We start from the raw sequence: 17,716 nt of genomic DNA on the forward strand, positions 1-17,716 counted from the left end.
CCTCATATGTACAATTTTCAGTAAAGAAATAATTTTTAGACATGAAATACAACATAGGGGTATGTTGTAAACTTGTCCCTATATATTTTGATCAAATTGCATCTTTTCTTTTTCACTTTAAAAAAGAGAATTTAGTGCTTTAACTGAGGCTTAGTGTTGTCATTCAAAATGTACTGACTGCCAATAGCAGCAGAAAGATAATCTGGTTCCATGCAACTCTTTTTTTTTTCCTCTGTCACGAGTAAAAGACAAAATTAAATATATGAATTAGTGCTTTTTGAAGATATTCCAAAGCAATATACCATGCCACTATGGAGAACCTCTCTAAAAATACCACATTGTTTTTCTGAGAAAAATATCAATCATGTTATATGCCACTCAAATTGGTTTATTAATAAATTCATTGAATGATATCAGTATCTCTTAATGCATTCACTAAACAAGCAGTAATTGAGTGCATATACAAAGTTTTATCATCCACCAAAATAGTGATAATCCACATTAGGCTCTAATAGAAGTTTAGCAGAGGGGTTAAGAGGTTAAATGCTGGACTCAGAAAGATTGGATTCAAATCCCACGTCCTTTAGCTTAATAATTGTAGAATCTTGTGAAAATATCTTAATTCTTTTCATGTCTCTGAAATCTTTTCTCTAAAATGGAAATATAAATGAGATGTGTATAAAACCACTTGGAATAGCATTTTTCACAAAATAATTGCTCATTAAATGTAAGCCCCTATTGTTACTAATCACTCTTTATAAGTGATTAGTTCATTTCAATACAAACTAAAACTTATTTGCTGAATTATTATCTCTAAACATCCACAATGCAGAAAAACCAACCTGGGAATTTCATAAAACCTTATTTTTATGTAGTAGAATTTCTTCTCAAAGCATAGCTCTTGGATTAGGAATTGAGGAAAATTCCAATTCAGCCAAATGCATCTGTTTCAGATAGCTGACACTTCTGCCTACTCATTTCCTAACTAACAAGAAGAAATGTTAATGGGAGTTTTCAAAGGAAAAGCTGAACACCATGAAGGAAAGTGACACAAATAATGTTAGCTCATATAGTGACAGGGTGAATTTGTGTGCTTTCAAGTACCTTCAGTGAAAATAGGAAAGTAGAAATTATAAAATGCCCTAACATTTAAATCTAGCATGTTCTTGTAGACTAGGAAAAAATAAGTTTTAAAACATGGACTATATATAATAGAATGATATGGAAAATGTTTGTAGTTGCCAGTAGAAACAATAACAATTACCATTAGATTGAGTATTTAAACCAGCTGAATATTTTTATTAATGGAAATGGCATCTGTTTTGTGAAATAATGCTGCTGAATGAACCATATTAAAATTGACCAGTATTTCCTAAAGAACGTTGTCACAGACATACAAGCATGAGACCCTAAAATCTTAAGGTATTCCCTCTGAAATCGACTTTAAGACATTAACAGTAGTGGTATTGTTTAGATGAAGTTTTTAGGCTTTAAATCATCAAATGTTAAGTAAACATGGGGAGCGCAACACCAGCGTGTTATTTTGACATGAATAAACTGCTGTTTTTAGGAAAAAAAATACTGTCTTGTTAAGGTTAAGCTCATTGGTTTTCTGGTATCTTTTGCAATGTTGTTGTGTTTTACTGCTCCATAACGTATTGTTATATGGTAAATGTGCAATATATTTATATATGTTGCTGTAAAGAAATGTAATAAGAAACTGTTTACTTTGTGATATAGCAGTAAAAAATGTATTCATTGTCATTGAGAATACAGAAGTAAATATGGATTACATATGTCATATTTTAATGTACACATGGTCCCACCATCAAATGTTGAAAAACTTCTAAAGTATTATTTTCTTTAAGAAAAACACACTCCCTTTTCTCAAATGTGAAATGTTCAGAGAGAATGGAAAATTACCTATAAAGCATGTAGTTATAGCATGGGGACCCTGCTGTAATCTCTCAGATGAGGAACAAAAAGGAGAAAGAAAGAGCGCACTGGTGCTTTGGAGTTGAGGAGAGAAGGCAAAAAAAAAAAAAAAAAAGAGTACAGAAATGTCAAAGACAAGTTTAGCTGCTCTTCAGCTCTGCCTTACCATGGTTATTAGTGATTGAAGAAAATTCTAAAGCACGTTTTAAAGGACTCAATTCTGAAGAGTTTAGATTCACCGAGCACAATGGAGTTGGAGCGACTCCTGCTCAAAAGTTTGAGACAAGCAATTCCAAGAAAAGACTGTCCTCCTCTTAATGGAAATACCCAGATTTTCTCATTCTTCTCGCCTTGCTTTTAGCACTCGCAGCCCGGAAAGCCCTTATATAACAGGTACTGCGTTGAAAGGTCATTGACTTGTACAAAAATGATGAGTGCTGAATAGATGTACATAGGTCACTGACAGTATCTGCTACAGAGAATGAGTTTTCGTATTTTTATTAGGGTACACCTGCTTGACAATCTACTGCCTCAAAGAACTCTATAGCAGATAAGTGAATTTATATTAATACAGATTGAATTAAAGGATATCTAGAAAAAGGCATATGATGTAAAAAAAATCAGATACAAGTATATTTTCTGTATAGTCAGTTTTTACAGTGTTGATTTCACCAGCTGGCTGCTGAGTTTGACGGCTTCTTAACAGTCGCACTGCTGAGATTCAAATGCTGATAGAAACTTTGATGGAAAAATCACTTGAGTAAATATTTCTACCATCTGTTGCCCTTCACTGGGACCCTAATGTTAAGAATAATTCATACCATTGCTTGTCCTTTATATTTCCTCAGCAGTAATAAAATTTCATAAGATTTTGTTTTGTGGTCACAAAGCTATCCCGGTTTCTGTAACTAGAAGACGTACACGAGCATAAGGGAATCAGCAGGAAAATTTACTGCTAAGAGAATTTGTCTCTAGTCACTTACTTTAAGGTTACAGCAATGTATAAGTGTGGGAATACATTTTTAAATGAGCTTTTCAAAGTTATTAGCTGGTAGTGACATGAGAGTTAAGTCTCTTAATACAGTTAAACAGTTGGGCACTTCATTCTTGTGTAAATACTGTTACCCTTCTATTGCTGCTTAGAAACTCTTCTGCAACTTTTTGGCTCCTATACATCTTTTCCGAAGTAGTAAATAACAGATTTACTGGGAGTGTGGTACCAGGCAGAAATTCAGAGAGGGGCTTTAAATCCTTGCCCATCAAGTGTATCTTTCAGAAATAAGTATATTAAAATAATTGGATAATTTCAATGGCTTGTTATTAGAGTTCTGTTGTCCAGCATGGCATGTTTAAGAAGATGACAGATTTTTAAACATTATTGGATAGAAGCGAGAACAAAAAACATAACTTACTGTAATAACCACAGTAGTAAAGAACTGCTTAAAATGCATGATAAACATGTCATCCCTAAGAGATTCCCATTCTTAGAGCATGAAATTATCAAGAGAGTAAGAGCCTACAGAAAAACGAGAAGAAGGCTGATTGCAAATTCCAAATTGGAAAAAAAGACTGCTCACATCATTATGGAAGCAATGAGAAGCAGAAATTGTCATTTAATGAAATATACCTTCTTACTATTCCCTCGAATGCTTGTTTCTACCTTTAAATTTGCTTTTCTCTCTACCAGAGGGCTCTACCCTATCTCCAGTTCCTCACCATGTCCCAATCTACTCCCTTTCAGAATTTTTGTACACTTCCCTTTATATATATTTTTGCTCTGATTTTATATTCACAGATATGCCTTTTGTAACTCCCCCATCTTAAAGAAAACACACACATACACACACATGCACACACACAAAATTGAACTCTTTCTGGGAGATCTGCTTAACCTTCTTCGTAACACTCACTTGCTGAAACTGTAGTATGTGTTTTCATGTTTATTACCTATCTTTTCCATTAGAATGAAAATGTTTTGGTACTTGGTCTTTCTTGATCACCAATATACCTCAGGACATAGAAAAATTGATTGATATATTGAAAATGTAATGTTCAGTAGAATGAATAAATACATAAATTTAAAAATCATACTTATAGTACCTGAGACAAATGATCCCCAAGTTTGTCCTTCTTGCTTTTCATAGCCAAAACATTCTCTCTTACATTGAGCTTCCTTCACCTTTTCTGTGTACACAGCACTTAAAATTTTCACATTGTCTGGTACTTTAACAATATGATGGTGCCATTCTCTTACCCATTGGAGTATATGTTAAATACCAGAACCCATGTAACAAACATATATTGTGTTCCTACTGTGTGCAAAGCACATACTGCTTGCTGCTAGGAATACAGAGCTGACTAAGAGCCTCTTTTCTCTTTATGAGCTCACAGTCTCATGAATTCAACATCTTAAGGCACAACATCTAAAGCAAAGTACAGTAAGTAAACACTCCAGAAAGTACTGGATCTGGCCTAGGACAAATGGTGGGTTGTTTTTGCACCTATTATTTTTCCTGCCCCCTAATTGACAGTCCTCCATTACACCTCTGGGATACCTAGTCTCACTTGGGAAAACCTGACTTTGGGAATCAGAGGCAGTCTCTGTTGCTTATAAATGAGGAACTCTAATGGATACATACTGTCATTAGAGAAACTCTGCTTCTAGCCTGGCTCCTTTTGTAAAGAAGGTTGAATCCCCTTGGAGAGTCTGCAGAACATAACCATTTGCATGTAATGAACAGTTTGTAATACTTTGAGATTGATGTGCAATTTCTATTTGACAAGAGAAAAACAATTAGGATCAACTGTGGTCATATATCCTAGAATACCAATGTTGTTTCCACACTCTAAGTGTTGTTGGATCATTATATGAGATTCATAATTTTGTCCTGTTGTACCCACGTTTGCATTACCATTCAGTCTTAATTTATTATACTGTATTAAAAGTTTTTTTTGGTAATTTGTTCTTATTGCTACTCAGACATTAAAATGTCTGCAGGCTGTGAAAATGAATAAATTTAATGTGGCAGCATAGTTCTCAAAATCCTGGCTTTACAACTAATAGTACAGGCTTATATTGTATTGTAAATCCTAGTTAACATGGATTTATTTGAAAATCCAATTTTACTGCTAATTTTAAATAACACATTTTCATACATTTTATCCTTGAATTTCTATTTTTTTATAATGTATGGCTATTGTATGTATTTACAGAAGGACAATGCATGTACTTTTAAATGCTAATAATGGATTGCTGAAATAACTGTAACTTTAAAACAATGCAATTGCTAAAATATAAACTGTGCAGCCTGGTTTAATGGAGGTTTATGAATATATGATTAAGATATATGTTATATTAAGTAAATTCATTCAACTGGTAGTTCATAGGAACTTTCAAATTTAATCTCATAACCAGCGCTATCCTTCAAAGAATGGTCAGGGCAATTTAACCAGTACGTGACCACTCAAGATAATTTCATTGAAAAGTGGCTGAACTATTGAAATCTTTTATAGTCTCCTTGGGATATCATTAAGAGTAGAAATTTTGAAATAAAATTGTAATGATGTTCAGAAAAGAAGATAAGTAGGTAACTCTCTTAATACATTTTGCGCTGCTGTAACAAAGTACCTAAGACTAGGTAATAATTTATAATGAACAAACATGTATTGGCTCACAGTTCTGGAGACTAGGAGGTCTAACATTAAGGTGTCAGCCTCTGGCAAGGGCCTACTTGATATGTCATCACATGATGGACGATTAGAGGGCAAGAAAGATCAAAAGTGGGCTGAACTCCCACTTTTATAAGGGAGCGACACCCAGTTGTGAGGGTGGAGCCCTCAATCCTAATCAGCTCCTAAAGGTCCCACCCCTTAGTACTATCACAATGACAATTACATTTCAACATTAGTTTTGGAGGGAAAAACATTCAAACCATAGCAGTAATGCTGACCACTACCACACAGGGCTTGGTAGGCTACCCTAGCTGTTGCACCCAAGAGATGAATCTTCTTATATGATTACCTTTATCTTTTTTATCTTTTTTTTTACTTTATTAAAATACTTTTATTTTACATGTATATTTTTGTCTACCCACCAATTCCATGTCTGACCACTGCTACTACTACCATGTCCTAGCGTAACATTCCATACGTACTTAAAACCAACCAAAGGGTGAAGTTCTATCTTTAAAAACTAAACAGGCATTTTGGACAACACATTCTTGGCAATGAAATCTGGACAACATTTATCAAACATGGCAGGGAAAGTTCTCACTCTGCATTATAAAAAAGACAGCCAGATATCAACTGTTATAGAAATGAAATCAGTTGGAAAATTTTTAACAAATTGTTTGAACTATTTTCTTAAAGAAACTTCCTCCACTACCAGAGATCTTGAATAGCCTCCTGGTCAGTCATCTGGAAGCAATTCTTCACATAATTGATGAACTGGCTTCCACTTTAGGAAGAGAACCACCTTTTTCTATAGTTGCTTGCATTTTTGCTTTAATGTCTTCTACAGAACTAGGTCCTTTGGGTGTTTTAGGAGTTTTCTCCTGTTTTGAAGGATTCTTGTCCTTTAGATCTTGGTGTTGATAATTTTGAGTCTTTTCCATTATGATTTGACTTTTGTGCACTTTTGGCTGGAGTATCTTGTATAGATTTCTTCACTAGCGCTTTTTCTTCAGTTTCCTCATCATCAAAATCATCATCATCATCATCATCTTCATCAGCAGCAAGTTTTACTTTTTTCTGTGGAACCTTGCTACCACCTCCAGATATACTTACGAGTTTCACATCCTCCTCCTCTTCATCTTCTGACTCTGTATCCTCCTCCCCAGCTACTAAATGCTGTCCACTAATATGCACTGGCCCTGAACCACAGTTCAACCGTAAGACCACTGATGGTGTTATTTCAAAGCCCCCAAGGGAAACGGTTGGCTGTACAGACATTTTCAAAGTTGCCAATGTTACTTTAATTGGACTGCCTTCGTAATTCATTGCCTCTGTTTCAACAATGTGCAATTCATCCTTTGCACCAGCCTCTAAACTGACCATTCTTAAAGATAACTGTTGCTCATTTTCATCATTATCCACCTAAAAGTGATCATCTTTGTTGGCCTTTAGTTCACAACCAAAAAGATACTTCTGGGGCCTCAGGGGGCTCATGTCCATCAAATCGTCCATTGGGTGCGGCACACACTTAGGTGGAAGAGAAGGCAGATAGAGATAAACGACCACTGCTCAAGAGAACAGCCATGCAGGATGGAATCACACCAGGAAGATTACCTTTATCTTAGAAAACCTGAATATCTTGTGTACTTTGACACTTCTCTACATTTCACCTAACCTTTAAAATCAACACATTTATTCAGCAAACTTTTACTTTTGGAGCTGCTCTGTGTCAGACTCTGTGCTAGGTGCTCAGGATGTTGAAATTGATATAATCCGAATCTATTCACAAAGAATCCAAGGTTTGCTGAAATTGATGGACATTTAAACAATTGAAACATTTAAGTGGTATAATTAGCAAATGGACATTTAAGCCATAAAAATAGCATCTAATAGATATAATAAAGGTCAGTACACCATTGAGTGAGTCAGAGCAGAGGCAACCCAAAGAGTAACTAGCTAGAAGAATTGGGAAAGCTTCACAGAGAGGGCGATATGAAAATAAGTGAGAGAATTGTAAACCCATGAAAATGAGAAAATGTTAAAAAGTGATGGTGTCAGAAAAACTTGTGGTGTGATAATGACAAGATCAGAGGAGCTCTTGGTAAGCGTGTGGATGCATGGAAAGAAGTGGCAAAAAATAATGCTAAGGACCTTTTTATTTTATTGTTGGTTTTGTTTTGGTTTATTTCATTTTTTAAATCTAGCATGCTAGTGTTCGTTTTCCAAACTGTGAATCATAAACTCAAATTGTGGATCAACACCGGCCTTTGTTTTTTAACGAAACAAAATATAAAATATCAGCATTCATCACAAATAGATGTTTCGTAGATTTTTTGTTTTAATTGTGAGCGGTCGTGTGTGTGTGTGTGTGTGTGTGTGAGAGAGAGAGAGAGAAAGAGAGAGAGAGAGATGGTTTGGATGTTTGTCACCTCTGAATCTCGTATTGAAATGTGATTTCCAATGTTGGAGGCGGTGCCTGGTAGGTGTCATTGGATCATGTGGGTGGATCCTTCATGAATGGCTTAACATTATCCCTTTGGTGACAAGTTAGTTCATGCTAGATCTGGTTGTTTAAAAGAGTATGAGACTTCAACCCCCACCTCTTTCCTGCTCCCCTTTGCCTTCCACCATGGTTATAAACTTCCTGAGGCCCATGTCACTTACATCACCAGAAGTAGATGCCAGTGGCATGCTTCCTGTACAGCCTGCAGAACCATAAGTCAAAAGAAAACCCCTTTTCTTTGTAAAGTACCCAGTTTCAGGTATTTCTTTATAGCAATGCAAGAAGGGACTAATACAGTTGTATATGTATGTGTGTGTTGGGTTATTTCTGGTTGAGTGTCACAAGGTTGTAATACGGTGAGTGTAAGGAAGCATAAGTTTTAGAAAATTAAGAAGCCAGTCCAGAAAATTAATACTTTTGGAAAACAGTACAAAATCAACCTTACAAAAATATGCATAGAAAGATGTAATACAAGATTTATTTAATTGCAATAATTTTTAAAGTTGGTTAGTGCCTTGCTTTTGCATGCTGTTTTAAAAATTACCACGAATATGACTTCATGTGATTTTCAAATACTCCCAGCAAGATAGGTAGAAAAGGTATCCTTAGAACTCTTATACAGAAATTTTGGAAAGTTTAAATGCTTTATCCCAAATCATAAAGCTAATATATGAAGACTCTGGGATTAAACACCATATTTTTTTTACTGTTCATCAGCTAGAAGTTAGAAATGTTAAGCCAAAAACATTAAGTCATTGCTCTGCCTAATAAGTATTGAGGAAACTAATAAAAGGAATAATACCACTGACTACAGGACAAGGTCTTGCTAAGAGACCTTAAAAATATTAAGTGATGAAGATGAAACTTCTTTTGTTCATAAAATGTTATTTAGTTATGAGTAGAATTCTAATTAAACTTAAGTTGTCGTCAATAAAGTTGAGATGTAACATATTCATTAATATAAGTATAATTTGACCCATAGTGTATTAAAAGAAGGATGTTAAAAGGAGTTGTTATTAGAGATGATGTTAGGGTTGTTGATGATAATAACAGTAGTCATAACAAGGTGCTTTATAATTTAAGAAGTGCCTTCAATTACATTGTTACTCTTATGTTAATCTCCTTTTGATATATAGATTTGGAGGATTCTATATCACTCTCAGACATAGGTTACTGAGGTGATGGAAGAATTTAGCAAGCAGCTTTCAAATGGAGGGCACGAGCATTGGATTGTGTATAGCAAGGGCTGATGTTGTCTAAGAAAGCCTCTTGGTTTCCACAGGGCAGAAGCCCTTTGAAGATCATAGCCAGGGATTTAGTAATTGCCTCCCTTTCAGAATACCCTCAAGAGAAAACCCCACCATAAGACATGGTTCCCTACAGGCAAAACTGCTTTTCCTTAAAATTACTGTTCCATGAATATCAGCCTTCTTTGGTTCATTCAGCATAGTTTTCTTAAGTTTCAGGACAGTGCTGCAGACCAGGAGTTTCAACGTTGAGGAAAACAATACTACTTGGGCAGTGCCTACCTCAGTCAGGGAGGCAGATGCTTACCTTCATGTGAGGGAATAAGGAATCAATCATATTTCCAACACTCAAGGAAGCCAGTCTAGTGCAGGGAGAGATAGATACATAAACCTCAAAGTTATGGTATAGCATAATAGTTTTACAATTCCATAATAACTGCATTTAAAAAGTTTTATAGAAACAGAAGAGATGGTGACCTCAGTCTGGAAAAGCCAGCTTGGAGAATGGCAACCAATATTAAGTGGCAAAAGCTTTGGGAGCCCAGGTCCCCAGATGGAGGGTGATAGCATTGGCTAGACAGGTAGGTTGGGAACACTTTGCAAAGGACATTACACGGTACACAGACAAGTCTGTGTTTTAGTCTATAAACCAGAGTTGCAGAATGTGTTTGAGCAAAGGCATGTGGGGATGAGATTGGCACTTTTCAAGATTTAAGTTTGTTTAGGGATACTTATGGTTTGCTGTATACTTCCTAGGTTTTTACATTATAATTATGGTTAGAACTTTAAAGGAAAATTGCAGTTTAGCACACTTGAAAGAGTGCAACTTCAAGTCATGATTGGAGACAGATATTTAACAGATTTGGTGATCCTGTGATGCTTATTTTCTTCTCAGACATTCCACATGACAACCATTTTTAAATGGTTTATTTCTACTTTAGCATCCATCTGAAGGTGTTGTATATGTTTTCTGCTTGAAAATAAAGCAGTGAGCCAGGCACGGTGGCTCATGCCTGTAATCCCAGCACTTTGGGAGGCCGAGGCAGGCAGATCACGAGGTCAAGAGATCAAGACCATCCTGGTCAACATGGTGAAACCCCGTCTCTACTAAAAATACGAAATTTAGCCAGGCATGGTGACGCAGGCCTAGAGTCCCAGCTACTTGGGAGGCTGAGGCAGGAGTATTGTTTGAACCTGAGAGACGGAGGTTGCAGTGAGCCAAGGTTGTGTCATTGCACTCCAGGCTGGCGGCAGAGTGAGACTCTGTCTCAAAAAAAAAAAAAAAAAAAAAGAAAGAAAAAAGAAAATAAAGCAGTGAATGCGATTAAGATGGATTTACTATGATCATAAAGTACTCAGGAGTCTTATTTTAAAAGACAGCATTACTCTAACTAAAAATATAGGAAAGAATCTAATACTGTTTTGCATATCATTCTCAGCTCTCTCAAAATCAGATATTAAGCTCTTGCTGCCAAAGGAGACTATACTGCACAGTGCTAGCCTGCATAAACTTTGAGAGGGTTGAGTTTTGCCAAGCAATTCTCTCAATATGTAAATTAAACAAATATTTGTTGACCTACTGTGTGACAAGTATTATTCCAGGAAATAGAGATCCAGCAGTGAAACAAGTATGGCTTCTTATAGAGTTCCCAAAAAGGAAATAAAAGGATATATGTATAATGATATCCATGAATTAAATTTATCTTTTGAAAATAAAAATTCTATCATAAGCTATAACTACCAACACTTCAATACTCATTCAGCAGTTTTCAGGGATTTGTACCTTTTGACTTAAGAGAATTTGGAAGTCTAATTGTATCATTGCACTGGACTCTTAAACAGGTAAGCGGATGACTTTGCCTGTATCATTGTTGACTGTACTTACAATCAGAAAGGGGCACAGGACAGATGCCAGGGAATAAGAAGTGGGCAGCCCATACATGGAATGGTAAGAAAGAAGAACTACAATGGATGTGGAAAGTTCCCTTCAGCATTTTCCCTAGACAATCTTTGGCTGTGTTTGCATGATCAATATTTCATTCATAGGATATTAAGCTCTTGATATAGTTCTCAAAACCCAAAATGAAATAAGAATTCTACTCTTTATTTAAATTCAAATTCCAAAGAGTTAAGTAACTTTCCAGGAGGTAATCTAAATACGGCCTCCTGGTTAGGGGGGGTTGAATTTGCATATAAATAGTTCTACCCTTAAAGGAAAACCACAGATGGTGGTAATGATGTAGTCACTAATGTACATCTCCACAATGGTGGAAAAAAATATCCACAGTTTTGCTTTCCCCAGTTGCTTTCCCCGTGCTCAACTGCTGTCTGAAAATAGGTGAGTACAGTACAGTAAGATATTTTAAGAGAAAGAAAGATCACATTCACATGATTTTCATTATAATATATTGTTATAATTGTTCTATTTTTATTCATGATTTTTAATCTCTTAACTGTGCCAAATTTATAAATTAAAATGTATCTTAAGTACATATAGTTTATATAGGGCTCAGTACTATCTGCAGTTTCAGACATCCACTGGGAGTCTTGGAATGTATCCCCTACAGATAAGGGGTGAACAACTGTGTCCTATTTGTGTGAATGCTAAAGGTGTTGTGAGCTCATAACAGTATGACACCAACACTGAACTAATCTACGATTTGTTAGTGAGAGAGATGTATTTGCAAGGAATGAGACCTGGTGCCTCATCCAAGCAGAGAAATAATTTTCAGATTTGCCTGACAATAAAAATCACAATGTGAGGTCTCTCTTTAGAGCTGCAATGTCCAATTCAGTGCTCACTAGTCACATAAGATGCTGAACTCTTAAAATGTGGCTAGTACTAATTGAGATGGGCACTGAGTATGACACACATGCCAGGGTTTGAATACTTAGAACCAAAAAGGAAGTAAACGCTCCTTTATTGCATGTTAAAATGATGGTTCTATTATATTTGATTAAATACAATATATAATTGACCTACTTCATTTTGCTTTTAAAAATGTGGCTATTAGAAAATTTCAAATTATATATGTGTGTGATTACATATGTGTTTTCACATATGTAATTGATACGTTTCATGTATAATTGATACCTGTTACACATGTGAGACATGTTACATAGCACGTACATATGCACACAACATTGTAACATGTTATATATGTATTGTTACATGTGATACATGTGTGATTGTTGTATTACACACATGTGTAATATGAAATTACATGTAATTTCAAATTACATATATGTGTATTTTGAAAATTACAAATTACATATTTTGTTAGTGTTGCTTTACAAAGTCAAACTTACCCTATTTAATACAGTATCATGACTTTTTTATAATTAGTAAACTTTGATGCTTTTGTAGGAGAATAAATAATGCTTATTATGAAAACTGATTGGAAAAGTGAGCTGGAGCAGGGAGGTGAGGAGAAAGGACTAGAGATCACCTTTCTTTCCCAGCTCCGCTCTTCTCCCAACCTTTTTCCTTTCCGTTCTCTCATCCCAATTCAAAAGTGCAGAGTTCACAGTTGGCGTGCTGATTTAGAAAACAGATGTGTAAACAGCCTTAAATTTTCTCCAGGCTTTTACAATGAAAATAAGTTCAGTATCAAAAGCAACAATAGAATCTGTGGGAAGGTGTAGGGGGCTATGTTTTTGAGGTAGAAACTATAGGTGCTCCATGGTGGTTCAAGCCTATAATTCCAGCACTTTGGGAAGCTGAGGCAAGAGTATTGCTTGAGGCCAGTAGTTTGAGTCTAGCCTGGCCAACAGGGTGAAACCCCACCTCTACTAAAAATTTAAAAATCTAAAAAATAAAAAAAAAGAAGAGCCTTGCGTGGTGGTGCTCGCCTATAGTCCCAGCTACTCAGGAGGTTGAGGAGGGAAGATTGCTTGAACCTGGGAGGCAGAGGTTGCAGTGAGCTGCGATAGCACCACATGACTCCAACCTGGGTGACAGAGTAAGACTGTCTCAAAAAAAAAAAAAAAAAAAAAGGAAAGAAAGAAAGTATAGGCACTCCTTATATGCAGCTGCTCACACCCCTCCCCTTCCCAAAAGTTTGCAAGGGGAAAAATGTGTGGAATTGGCAATATTTAGTGGCATGCAACTGTCAGTCATCAGACCGCACATCCTCACTTCTGCTGGTGGCTCAGCACCCGACAGCACTCAGTGAAAACTAACTCATTTCAAAGGTGAAAACAAGTGAGTTTGACCACCAGGGAGTATTGAAAACTGTCAGTGCTGAAGCAAATGTGGAGGGTGTCCTGTAGTTTGCTCAAGTTGATATTTGTGGTCCAACCCCTAGCTGAACTACTAATTATTGATATCTGTCTTGATGGTGCCTGAGGAGAAAGGTTCTCAAAGGGAATCAATGTTCAAATTATAGTATGTATCTTGGCTGTGGAAGTTATTGAATTTTAGCCAATACTTGCTACTCTTTCATTTATAGTGTGAGAATGCAGTGTAATGAACCTAACTCTCACTGTCCTGACTTGCCTTTCTCATCGCATTCACAATAAGCACATGTCAATACGTATACACATTTCATATTTCTAAAGTTTACTTTATTTCCTTATTGTACATCACTGTGATGCTGATGGAAGAGAAAAGGAAAACAGTATTGATTGTGAAACTGTTTTATCTTTAGTGGCTTAGGTTTTTTTGTATGATATGTAAGATCGCACATACATAAGGCAACATGAAGCTAAATAGATTTTCATATAGCATGTATTTTTTCCAATTAAATGTTTAATTTTTTTCAGAGTATACTGGGGACGTTTTGAATAATAGAGAAAAGTACAAAGGAAATTCATAATCCCGCCACCTGTCAGCAAAGTGAAATTTTATTAAGAAACATAATTTTCCTGTAAATCATAGTGAACACATGGTAGGTTTTGTTTAACACAGTAATTGGAGAGCCAGTAGGAAGACAAAACTGGTTCAAAAGATAATACAAGAAACAAATGCTTCTATAATCAGTGAATTTTTTAAAAAGTATTCTGGAATAAGATTAGTGAATAAGATACTAAACTGGTTGATACCCTATAGCCTTTGGGGCTATATCCTCTACTGGGTAAAAAGTCATTTACATCATATCAGTTTTCTAAAATTTGCATTTAACTTCATAGCGTTGTAATGTGTGGGCCCAAATTAATAGTAAACAGTAAGACTTGCTTTACTCTGAAAATATTTAAGCTCCTCTGAGGGTGTGAGGAGTTTGTTAGAAAATAACGCTACTATTAAGTTGAAACACACACAATCATCTTTGGTTTTACTTCTAAGTTTTGGATAATTTTTCTTAATAAAATTACCTTATCCATTTTCTTAATTTTCTTAACCTTCTAAATGTTTCTCCTAGGTACTTTTATTGAGTTTTGGAATATAGTTGATGTGTGCTGAATTTTTATCCAGTTTTAATTCTACTGAAAAATCTAAAAGATGTTCATCAACTACTGTATTTCAAATGCATACAACCCCTTTCATGTTAAAGAGACTATATGGGAAACACAGTCTCACACTCTCAGGACCTGGTATCGTTAAAGTCTTGACAATGTTAAAATTAAACAATGCCTTTTTTAAAATCAAAGGATACAAAAAGGGCTGTGTTGGTCAAAGGATACAAAATTTCATTTAGATAGGAGAAATAAGTTCATGAGATATTTTGTACAACATAGTGACTATAATTAATAACAATGTATTATTGAAAATTACTAAGAGTCGATTTTAAGTGTTCTCACCTCAAAAAATAGTATGTGAGGTAATACATATGTTAATTAGCTCATTTTAGCTATTCCACAATAGACACATTTTTCAACACAACATGTTGTATAATACATGATATATACAACTTATATTTGCCAATTCAAATAAGTAAAAATAAATGCAAATTATTTGAAAGAAATAACATGTGAAAAACATCCACTCTTCATATTAAACCATGAGATATTTTCTGTTAAAAGATTAAATGCCCAATAAATTTTTGATGTTAACGGAAATAAAAATGCTTAATATTTAAATACGTATTTGCATGCTATTGACCCCCCGAAGTTCACTGCCGGGCTAAGTGAACCAACTGTATCTTAAGTCAAAAATGCTGAAATTCTTCCCCAAATCTCAAAGCTCATGAAAACGTAAACAGAAAATTTCCAAATAATTCTACAGGGAAAATAAGACATACTATTTGATCTGATCGCACAACAGGATGATTATGGTTAATAATAACTTAATTGTACATTTAAAAATAACTAAAGGAGTGAGATTGGATTGTTTGTAACAGAGGTTAAATGTTTGAGAGGATAGATACCCTATTATCCATGTTGTGCCTATTTCGCATTGCGTTTCTGCATCAAAACATCTCATGTACCCTACAAATATATACTCCTGTGTACCCACAAAAATAAAAATAAAAAACAGAGGAGCCCTAAGATAAGCTAATATTTAAGCTTATCATACTTATTAAGATAAGGAATACATACTAAAAGTAATAGCATTTAAAACCAGATGTTGGGAGAGGGTTCCAACTTGTTCATTAAAATTCAAAGTCACCTGTCTTGTGTTATCATGATCCTGAGAATATGTAAGTATGTGTATAGCTCATCTAAACCCTTTTTCTTTCAACATGATCAATATATTGAACATCAGAGATATTTTATAAGAAACAACGAGGACAACTCTATCAGCACATATATATTAAACATGGAATCTATAATGATTGTGAAGCCTGAAGCAAACTAAATATTCAGTAATAGGTTCTTTTGTCATGGTATAGCCATTTGAATATATAACATAAATGCCTTACATTTGTTTAACTATTTATGGTTTATGTTGTTAGGTGATGAAATGGCTTGCAAAAGTCAGAAACTCAGAACTAAGTTACAGGCTTACATCTGGAGCCTGGTTTTCTTTCTTTAAGGTAGAACCACTGTGAAGTAAAAATTTTTTTGTATCTGAAACAATAATGTAGAAGCTTAAAAGTATTATCCAAGTTGTCATAAGCCTATTATTTCTTTACATTACTGAAGTGAAAGACAGCATTAATGGCTAAATGCCATACTTGGCTATAATTTATATTGTTTAGGACTGGAAATGTGCCTGAAATGTACATTTTTTTCCAAAATAGTTTATGTAATATTTGAAACCTGACAAGAACCCTAATGATTTCATGGAATACTGTCAAATATAAATGTGAAGTTTTAAAGACACAGGGACACATTCAGAATAAACACCCTAACCACAGGCTAACAGAAGAACTAGACTTGAGAAAATGAATGGGAAGATAGTAACAAATGACTTCTTTGGCAACCTTATACATGCTTAGCCTTATAGACTGTCTTATCAATGCTCCACAATCTATTTCCAGCAAGTATGGCATTTGGAACAGGACCACACAAGACAAACTATGAGTTCACATTACCCACAACTGCACAGATAGAGGGAACAACGGAATACTCCCTTTCTTCTTAAAACAATAACTTCTGTTGAAGCTCACTGGCTGCTGCTTTTCAGCTGTTTCTGCTAGCTCCTCCTCCGCCTCTTGACCTCTAAGGCAGTGGTCTTCAAAATTTCAAGACTGCTTTCTCATTGAAACAGAACTTGTCAGCACATTTCTTCCCCAAAATGTACATTTATTTGTAAATCATATATGAATATGACTAAACATGTAAACATATGCAAAAGTAGAAATCAATAAATATAAATGCAAACACAAGTAGAAGCATTAACAGTTTTCCTTTGTGTCCCAATGCATTGTTCTCAATTCCTCAGAGGTATGTATGCCACTGTTTGAGACTATACCTTCAATCCTAGGGTTTCTGGTTTCGCTGTCTTCCTAGTTGATAGCATCCGTTTGTATGGACTTAAATGCCATCTTTAGTTGAATAACTCCTCTGTCTCTCCATCCCAGATTTCTCTTGATTCCAAACCTGCTTGTTCACCTGAGTATATCACACAATTTATTGACTGCCATACGTGCAGCTTTGATATTTTATTTAAAATCTTTCTTCTTCCCCAGCCCTCATCTATTTCACATTAGTGTCTTCTTATCTACTTGATTGTTAAGCAGAGTCCACATGATTCTATCATTTATCTCCCGTTTTATGTCTAATATATAAGCAAGTAATGCAATGCAACTTCTGTCTCCAAAAATTTATTTTGAATTTGCTTTCTCTTCCTCTGCATCTCCCCCATCTTAGGCCAGGTCACCTCTGCCCTCTTGCCAGAATAGGTCACATTCTCTTACTGTGGTTGTTATTCTCTTCCTATTCAGTCCTACACCACAGCAAAATGGATCTTCTCAAAATGTCAGCTAGATAAAGGCATTTCTGTGCTTAAGGCCCTCATGGATTTATCTTATTAGGA

The 17,716-nt window shown here is 35.2% G+C and overlaps 1 protein-coding gene and 1 pseudogene across 13 annotated transcripts in view; one reads left to right on the plus strand and one right to left on the minus strand.

Moving 5' to 3' along the window:
- LOC105490348 (dystrophin) overlaps window positions 1-17,716 on the plus strand; it is a 2,266,916-nt gene that overhangs the window by 1,145,237 nt on the left and 1,103,963 nt on the right. The gene's annotated exons all lie outside the window — the stretch shown is intronic.
- LOC112428125 (nucleophosmin pseudogene) lies at window positions 6,366-7,119 on the minus strand (annotated as a pseudogene).

Source organism: Macaca nemestrina, chromosome X, assembly GCF_043159975.1.
Source record: "Macaca nemestrina isolate mMacNem1 chromosome X, mMacNem.hap1, whole genome shotgun sequence".
NCBI lineage: Eukaryota > Metazoa > Chordata > Mammalia > Primates > Cercopithecidae > Macaca > Macaca nemestrina.